Below are 10,547 nucleotides of genomic sequence, written 5' to 3'. Positions count from 1 at the left end.
CTGCTGTAGGGCTTCTTTTTGTACAGATAACCTGTATTTTTTAATTTTCCCTCCTTTTACCTCTGTTTTGGTCTCCACCATCTCTTAAGAAAGATATCTGTCTCTTTAGTTGCTAAATGCTCCACTATGTTCATCAGCTAGTTGCTAACTTTGTCTGTTTGCTGGGCAGGTAGTGTACAGTGGGTTTTTTCACTGAGAACATCTACCTACAGTAGCTGGAAAGGAGGCTGATGAGAGCAGTGAGAGTGAATCAACAGTAAAGTTGTGGACCAAAAACGCTCAGTTGAGCTGAGAGGAACTGCAGAGTTGGTGGTAATTCTCTGTGGATTTGTGACCCTTTTCACATCACACATAATCATTTGACCCATTGTTAATATAAGATATCGACAACTGCAGCTACAGTATCATTTTTTCCAGACAACTTGTAATTTTATGACAAAGAATATTATTTAGTGCTTTTACAGTGCAAGTGCTAAGCTGCCAGTCTGTCTGAATGGAATCTAAGTCAAACTAATTCAAAACTAATCAAATCAAATTAATAAGGCGGTGCTGTTTGAGATAGCCTCGCCTCACTCTGCTTTATTGAATGGGGCAGCAGTACATTCAGACTTCAAACATGAGAGATTTCTACAGGCTGCTGCTCTGGCTCTATAACATCTCTTCACTACAGAGAAATGTGTGCTCACAATAAACCTGACATTTGACAGTGTTTGAGTCAGTCCAGTCATGATGCACCCATAAAGGAACCATCACAAGTAGCAGAGGTTCACTATGGATTTAGATATTATTTCAGTAAGAATTATAAAGTGGATGAACATCAAATCCTCCTGATTTTCAGTTAGGAGATAGGAAAGCATTCGTCCATCGTTATTACCAGAAAAATCAGTCCAGCCTCACTTTTTATCCCCTGTGTGTAAATTCAATTCAATCTGATCATAGATTAATAATATAGCATAGGCTGAAATTTGATGTGAACTATTGGGGGGAACAGTAGTTAGTGTGAGTGCTTTTTCTACCATGAGGATTTTTGGAATTCTTGCGCCAGTAAGCATTTTTAATTTGAGCAAGTGAAAGTGAAAATGACATGGCCAGGAGTCTTTCATTTCATCGTGCAATCATAGTGATCAAGCTAAATGTAATATGTTATGGTGATAAATTGTTGACTGTTCATATGATTTTAACTTCTGATTGGTGTTGATGTTAGGTATCACCTTTTTAAATCAGTCAAGCGTACATTCAGTTTTTTAAATAATAATTTACAGCAGGGATTCTCAAACTGTTTCTAATGTGGAGGCCAAAAAAAAAATCTGTTGAATATGGTAAAATGGCTTGTTTTTTGTTTACTTTCTTAATCAGTTTCTGTTGTGCCTAAACTGCCATAGTTTTGACACAAAAGATTCCTGCTGTACTGACCCTGAACTTGAGAGCAAGATAGACTTCTTACTAATTGGATTTAGCATCTGTTTGCATGATTACATGTGTTTTACCCTGTCCAAACCTGTCTCTCAGAAGTTGAGTTTGTATAAAAAGTTAAATAATGCTGTAAATACAGTAATGCTATAGTAGCTATGAGCGGATATTGTATTGCAAGACTGAATATCGGATACAAAACTTTGTCACGGTACATTTAACTGATATGCTCAAAGTTTTAGAAACTTGCCAGACACATTTATTAATAACATTTTCTCATTATGTTGATAGAAAATGTAATCCTGGCAGCGTGAGAAGACAGTGTGGCTTCAGTCACAAAGTCCAAATCATGTTATACTTAATATTTTGTTATTCTGCCTGAATAAATCTTCCTAACTTGAATCTTGACGGCCTTGCTTGCATCAGAGGATTCTGATATTTATATATTTATATTAATAGACTTTTGTATGGTTGATTTTTATAGTAGCAAAAGCACAGATGGAACTAATAACATTAATGCTGGCTCTGATTAAGAACTGATTGCAATGCAATGCAGTGATTAATAATGTCATGAGTTACACCTGTTTGATTATTCAGAGATAAGATCTGTTCTACTTCAACAACGCCAGAGTGGGAACCACTGATGTACAGTACATTTGATGTTAAATCATTTCTGTTACCTTAAAGTTTAACAGTTTGTGTGTATATACGTAACTGTAAAGTGATGCTTGTTTAGGTATAGATCACCTACTGGTTAGTAAGACTGTCCTCTGTAATGAAATATGCAAGGCTGCACTAGGTAATGTGTCCATTTAGCGTCATCTGTCTTATTGAGTGTCCTTCGGCAAGAAGCTGAACCTGATTAACCAAATTAAGGTAATAGTTATATGGAAGCATTTACATGGTTCACATTAATCTGATTTGCACAACAGCCACACAGGAGTTGTTTGGTAATCACATCAGTGCCTGGAAGAATGTGTGGGCTATTTGTTCCACATTAAGAGAATGTCCATGTAGGCATGTTCTTATTGATTTATTTTCAAATTCATGAGTAAACTGTATACATAAACAGTACCTATGATCAGGGCTGGCCTAATCTTCTTTGGGACCCATAACCCCCGATCCACCTGCAGTTATGCCTTCAGTATCAGGACTGATACTGATAAAATAATAATGGAGGGTGGTAATTACCTCCATAAATCATAATAAATAAACACATTTTTATAATTCAGTATAATTCTTTATAAGGTACAAAACTACAAACTTTTTTAACCAACCTAATATGACTAATTTATGGTTAGTGCTAAGTGGATGAGTGTGTCAGCTAAATGTATGAAGCATGAATATTAAGTGAAACATGACATAGGTACTTGCAAAGATACAATACATTTTACTTTATTATATTCAGACATTACTGCATAAAGCATAATTGACTGTAATTAACACTGGTTATCTGTTGCTGACTTGAATTTATGTAATCTATGTCCTTGACTAACCTACACTAGTCTGTCACTGAGCCTCAAACTCACCTCCTTCTTCCTGTACGGCGCCTGTAATTAATATAAACAAAGAGGTCTTATTGTCTAGAGACTAGTAAACACATATGGAATAACACACTGCAGTACTTTCTTTTCATTTATTTTAAGACCTCTTTTGGATATAGGCTGGAAAGTAAGTTGTAACAAGAATAAGAGTCTACAGCCATGCTAGTGACTCAAGGAAGCTTTACTAAAAGCTAACATCAGCATACTAACATGCTCACAATATCTGTTAACATGGTGATTTAAAGCAGACATAATGTTCACCTTGTGAGCCATCTTAGTTTAGCATGTTAGCATGCTAACATTTGCTAATTAAAACTAGAGAAAATGTATAGCTGACACTGTTGGGAGCGCTGATTTTATAACCTATATGTTCAAGTTCTAACAACTTGTGATTTTATAAGAAAGAATATGAGTTGCTATTTTTGCAGTGCAGTTGCTAAGCTACCAGTCTTTCTGATTGGAATCTTGAGGCCGTCAAACTAATTAGCCGGTGCTGTGTTTGATAATAAATAAAACTACTGGACAAATTAAGACATGATGATTTGCTAGATGAAAAGGTGGTTGTTGCAATTCATCCAGAGGGGTATCAGAATGGCTTACCCAAATATCAAGGCAATTCATTAAATAGTTGTTGAGATATTTCACTAAAAACAAAAAATGTCAACCTCATGGTGGCGAGGAAAAGTCAGAAGGTCAGGAGGCTTTATTCTCTGGGGAACGTGCATGTCTGTACAAAAATTCAAAGCGGTAGATCATCTAACTGACTGTCCAACTGTCCAACATTGCCATCCATAGAGCCATGCCACTAGCATACTGTAGCCAAAAGCTTAAAATCTCAGCAGATGGTGAAGGACTTCTTGCTAGTTGATGCTATTGGTCAACAATCATATCAACCCCCTCTAGACATAGTTATCTTTTTGTTCTTCTGTGACCCCCATGTATTTCATGACTAGTCCTGATTTGTCACCAGCCCCTGATCTGCTCTGACACCTCAGCACACCGTCTCTTGCTGACCAGTGGCTCATGAACCTGCCCCGCAGTAAGTGTTGCTGTCAACAGCTCAACACTGTCAATCAGCCTCGATCCTCCAGGCCTGCAATCTGCCCACCACTGTGTCAGCGGCACCTCGCTGACAATCCCTAGAGTCACCCAGAGTTCAACGTTTTCACTGTAGGGAGGCATCAGCAAGTTCGTTGACAGGCTCACACAAGGACTGGGGATGATCCTGCAGTACCCATAATGTCAGGTTAACACTGTGTAATAAAAGATTGGGAGAGGATATTTAGTTAAGTAATCATTTATAAATGTCTGATTTGTTACTGTATGTTCTATCAAAAGCTGATAAACACAACAGGGATATGACCTATTCATAAAAGTAGCTGTAAATATTGTGTAACCTTCAATTTTTCAATTGTTCATTGTGTTGTGACCTCTGTCCTATCCTTGGATGCTACACAGTCTGGTTGCAGTTTGGAAATCAATAAAGTTGTGTTAACTTAAAAATCATAAAGCACTTGCAGGATCACATGACACCAGTAGCAGAATATCCCCATTTTCACTGTTTAACTATATACAGGACCAATATTTCAGGCCTAAGCTTGTACATTTTCTATACATAAGAGTTCTATTCATTTCATGGCTGAGTAAGAATGATTAACCTCTGAAGGATGCTTGATAAGCCACACTATGCTGTCTTGTATTTGACCGACCTGCCAGATCATTTATGTTATATTGTAGAAGTGGATTTCAGGAAGGGAAGATGTGTTATGAGATTTAATGGAGGGCTCTTTAACCTCTAAGAGGAGAACTTGTTAGGCACTTGAATGAAAGAGTAGCTGATGAATAAATTGCCAGTGGACAGTTTGCATATATATGTTGAATTGGATTGTTCAAGCTAACACAAGTGTCTATTTTGAGATAAAGTAATTTACATGTCTACTGTCATAGAATTTCACTCAGTATATGTTTACTATATTTTTCTTACTTTGGGGATGTCCTTGGATAAGGTCAAGGCAGTCCTAACAACACTAACAACAGAAAAATAACAAAAGATGGAAATGTAGGTGCATTTGAAAAATGTATCTGTTTGTCTTTACATTAATCATTTCTGACCACCAAAACATACAGTTTCTCCTCAATAATGCTCTAAAATTTGGATATAATTTCTAAAAATGCCAGTCGTGTGTGACTGCTGTAAAGCTTTGGTATGGTGGACCAATAAGAAATTTAAAGCAAGACTATGTAAGTTTTAATATAAGAAAATATCAGTCTTTCATTTACAAATGAAACATTTCATTCATAAACAATAAAACATACTCTTGCTTAATTCAACCAACTGCTACAGCCTTAGTTGGTCTGGTATGACCAGTAGCTGATGGTGGCTAATGTTAGCAAACTTTAGCTAGCTATTGCTATCCAACTGACATTGCTGAGTCAGTTTGCTGACTTTTGTCTCTTTTCTACTTGTGTTACTGTTGAACATTTTAGTCAAAGGTATACACTACTTTTTACTACTTCAGATCATAGATCTGAAGTAGTAAAAAGTTAAGTAATCATTTATAAATGTCTGATTTGTTACTGTATGTTCTATCAAAAGCTGATAAACACAACAGGGATATGACCTATTCATAAAAGTAGCTGTAAATATTGTGTAACCTTCAATTTTTCAATTGTTCATTGTGTTGTGACCTCTGTCCTATCCTTGGATGCTACACAGTCTGGTTGCAGTTTGGAAATCAATAAAATTCAGATCATAGATCTGAAGTAGTAAAAAAGTAAACACACAGCATGTATGTAACCAGAACATGTTTCCTGCTCAGGTCGCCTTTAAAGCAACTGACTCACTCACTCTTGGAAAATGAAGGGGAATCCTATGTGCCATTGTGTTGCAATTGTCACTAGTGGCCACAGTGGCCACTGTTCAGCAAAAGTTGCATAGTCTCACTTAAAGTCTATTGGGAGCCAAAGCCCTGATATTGCTTCCTGGCTTTATAACTGACTATATAATGCTGATCAACTAGCTCAGCAGTAGATGGTTTTCTTTCATTGGCCTTCAGTTTACAATCCATAATCTAATAAATGAGTATCTATTACAGCATTTGCTATTATAATTTGAATCCTTTGTGATTTTAACACTAAAAGTTAAAACTACAACAGTTAAGTTGTTAATATATAACATAACTACAACTCCCAGCATGGCAGTGTGCAGTGTAATAGGGCATTTTAAACCATTCTCTTGGTTTCTCTCTTATCCATGATAGTCCATGATACACTCACTTCCAGCTTTAGTCATTGGTTAAAGGCAGCTAAACACAGTAATATATTATAAATAATGATATTAAGTCATTTTTTTGTAGAAGTTTACCATCCTTATCCAGAGATATGGAGTGAACCACCCTACATAGTGTCAAGTAAATTAGTATATTAGTAGTATATTCCACAAGAAAAACAATACAATAGGTTGTAAAGTCAGTCAACTATAAACGACATATAGTTACGTTTGAGTGACAGATGCCATCTTGTGGCAGCAGTGATTCTGACCTGGAGCACTGGTGTAGTTCAGATGACGTACAGAATATAGAGTATATGTGGACAGATTTCCTCATTCAGAGGATGAGGGGTGGGTGGAGTCATTAACCCAATGGTGGATTTTGCCACAGGAGACCAGTGTTCATGTTCTGTTTCCAACTGCAAGGCAGGACAGTTTTTAAAAAAATGTAACTACGATTGTCCCCTAACCCTAACCTCCATGGTTATTATTGTAGCCATGATGACAATGGTTCCCTAACTTTAAGGAAAAAGTAACTTTAACTCGCACCACATTTCTCTAACCTTAAAAAAGTGATAATTTTAAACCAAACCATGATCTTTCCCTGAACCTAACCAAGTGTATACTACAACATACAAATAACTACTCTTACATTTTATTCACACTCTTGTACGTATGACAGGCATCAGGCTAAATGACAGCTTATCCAACTTATTGTGGGACCAACTAAGACTGAAGGTAGGGACTAATACCTCTCTGAGGCAAGGTGAAAAGTTGTATACTATAACATTAACATTCTACAGGTAAAGTATTACTATAATAGAGTCTGCTATCTACTCTGTGTCTTGCACCGAACAAGGTCCTCTCTGTGTACCAGCCTGTATTAAACAGTGTATCAGAGTGTGAGTTGATAATCTGCCCGTATTCTAGTGTCACCAAGACACCCTCTTTTACATTCAGTGTGTAAAATGCCTCAGATGCTGATAAAATCATGCTATTACCCTGCAGTCGACTGACTTTTCAACCCCCCGCTTGCTCAAAATCTTCTTAGAATCATAAGGGTTTTCATTATTATTTCATACACGTATAAAGAACACAATACAGTCTGCACTTTCAAAGACTACAATATAACAAAGCTGAAATCGAAGCAAAATTGTCCCCTGCTTATTTCAAAGAGGCAAATATCACATATTAATAGATCTTCATGCTGTGTTGCTGTGTATTGCACTGGCACAATAAATGCCAGACTTCTTTTGAAGAAAAGAGACATCGACAGGATTGCCTGGTGCAGTGTTTAATGTTTTATTTTTCTACACGTTGGCCCTCTTCTGTCTGTCTAGTTTTCAAGCTTGCACAAAAGCCAAACCCATAATGATATCAACACACAATGTACCGTTTTTTTTAAGCCAGTTCAAAAGGATTACGCAAGGATTTCCTGGTAATAAGGCGTTGCAGACTCTCAAGTGAGATGATTGATCATTTGGCTGGACCCATGAGAAATGTCATTCAACAGGGATTATGTTGTTGTTTTTTACTGTATACTGCTTACTGTTTCTCCATATATGAAGCCCTACTTTCCATGCTTGTGTGAATCTCTAGAGGTGTTCTGTATATGAAGGAAATAATCTTTAACACTTACAGACAAGTATTGAATGATCACTGTCACTGACCTAATCATAAGTGTTTTTGGTGACTGAAGGTCCCATTGTCATCTCAGTCATCATCTACAATATGTTAATTCCTACTTAAAAGTTAACTGAAAGACAGCCACAGAAACACTCAGGATGGGATAAATCTGTTGCAGATAGGTGGCTGCTGAGCTGTTAACCTTATTAACAGTGCTTAGATAGACTTAATTTTATACTTAACTGTACAAAAACTTTTTAGCCAGTTGATTCAATGTGATGTGATGCAATTGCTTAGTTTAGCTTAACTACCTATCTTTGAACTAAATTCAACAATTCAAATTAGCAAAGTAAGTTGTAGTTTCCACATCTAAATATATCAGCATATTTGTGTTTGCTCTTAAAGCTGCATAAATCACTTGTGGCGGATCTCCACAAGCAGATATATTATATTATATACATATGATAACCTTATACTGTTGATATGGCTAACGTGTTAGCAAACTGTTGCCTGTTTACACATCCACCAGACACCGAGCAACATTAGCATTCACTCGGAGTTATGTTTTTTTCCACCTGATGAATGAAATACAATAACTCATGAACTTTGGTGCTGGGCAGGTAGTGTACAGTGGGTTCGTCAGTACTTCCTAAGTGAAAACAGCTGCTTGGAAATAAGGTTGAGGAGAGCGGTCAGACTGAACCAAAACGGTTAATTTGCGTGCCAGAAAACCAAAACAAGCTAAAAGAGGCTAAAAAGCTCATTAGAGCTGATAAAAAGTCAGATGATAATTTTGTGTGGATTTGTCACTACAAGTGACCCGTTTTACACTACACATAATCATTTGACTTTTTATAAAAAGATTGGGTAATGCAGCTTTAAAAATATGATAACTTTGCAGTTTGATAACTTTGCAATGTATTAATGGTGTGAGGGAATACTGGGAAAAAGTTGCTGTCCTACTTTGACCAAGTTCATCTGTCGTGCATGAGTGGGAAAAGAAAAGTCTGTTTCCCATGTAATGTATCTGAACTTTGTTAAAGTTTGTAAATTATTCATTAACAGCTGAAGTTTTTCAATGGGGCTAACTCTGTATAAAGTTATATGCGCGGGATGATGTATATAATAAATCACTCCTTTGAATCCGAATGTGACTTGAAGGACTCGGCTCAGTCGGGAAAAAAAATGAGCGTTCAATTATTGTGGAGTTAGAGCGATTCGAAAAGGTTCCCCAGCCTGGAGCGTGGAGCTGCTGCCCTCTCTATTTTTTCCGTCTGCATATGTCACCTGTAACATTAATTTGAATAATAACTGAATGGTCTCTCTTCACTGTTACCTTCCCCTCCATTGCCCTCGTAGCCTCTGCAGGGTGTGAAAGGTCTTCTCATTTGCTTCCCCATTGTTCCCGACACGTCTGTGGGCGTTCCAAACTCTTTCAGTCTGGACAGATGCTGAATGTCAACACTCTGAGCAGTCAACATGGGATTTTCTACAAGCTTACCAGCACATGAGAAACCAGGACTTAACCTCTCTGATAGAAAAAAACAACATTTGATGGTGTGAAATGGGATAACTGGATTTTTTCTTTAAATTGCAGGTTATTCATAATGATAAGGAAAGGTACGTAGGATGCACTCTGTAATCCTCCTCCTCCAGCTCTGGTTAAACGATTCCGTTCCCATTCGTCGCCTGCTTACTTGACGACTGCACTTTGCTGGAGTTTGGCCGTAACACCCATCTGAAACTCTACAAATGCAAATTGAAATAACAGCCTTGTTGCGCCGCAATAATTCTGCTGTGACAGATCAACGGGAACATTTCAACCATTCTTCTTCCTCCAGCTCCATGCCTGCTACTCATTAGGCCCATACATAAATAAAGCTCTTGCTGAAAAGTTTTGGAGAAAGAGCATCATGTTCTTATGTGGAATACAGACATCAACTTTCTCTCCCCGGCTCCCCAACATCATTTCTTTTTTTTCCCCTCTTTTTGTTTGGGATTTCTTGTGAAGTTGGCACACTTCAAAGACGTCAGATTGACAGCGCTGCAGACTGAAAGATCCTATTCATCTACCTGCTGGAATTATGCAGACATCTCTCTTGAGCACCACTTCAGAACCTCGCTCTCTTTACTTTAAATATCTGGCCTCCGCATGACACCCTGCAACACGCTGAAAAAAAAAAAGTCTGTGACGGAGAGGAGGAAGAGAAAAAAAAACTCTCGAAGAGAGAAAAAATGAGGTAGTTTAACACAATACAATAGCACATCAGTTAAACATCCTACAAGCTGTTAAATAGAACGACACCAGTGAATGTTGTGAGTGTAGGATGTTGGAGAAGAAGCGCTGAGGGGGAAAAACAATTCCCTGGGCAGGAGGGTAAATCTGCGGCAGTGTATGATGATAACATACACTGCCACAAAATGACAAATAAGATCCAGCACATATGCACAGCTAATGAATTTTTCTGCCTCATTTTGTCCCTGTCAGTCTCACATTCTTGGGTGTGCTCCCGTGCTCCCAGGTGTCTTCTCTGCGTTCAGACGAGGAGTCAGAGTCGTCCCTTGCCGACGGAGCATGTGCAGAGCGGCGACTCAACCCTGACCTCCCTCACCGCCACCAGCCTTCCCGCTCTGGAGACTGCTGCACTGCTTCTGTTATGTCATCCATCACGGATGTCATAATCCTATCTGCGCTAATA

The sequence above is a fragment of the Thunnus albacares genome, chromosome 16 (assembly GCF_914725855.1).
Source record: "Thunnus albacares chromosome 16, fThuAlb1.1, whole genome shotgun sequence".
Classification (NCBI taxonomy): Eukaryota; Metazoa; Chordata; class Actinopteri; order Scombriformes; family Scombridae; genus Thunnus; species Thunnus albacares.
Note: the sequence above shows the minus strand (reverse complement) of the source record.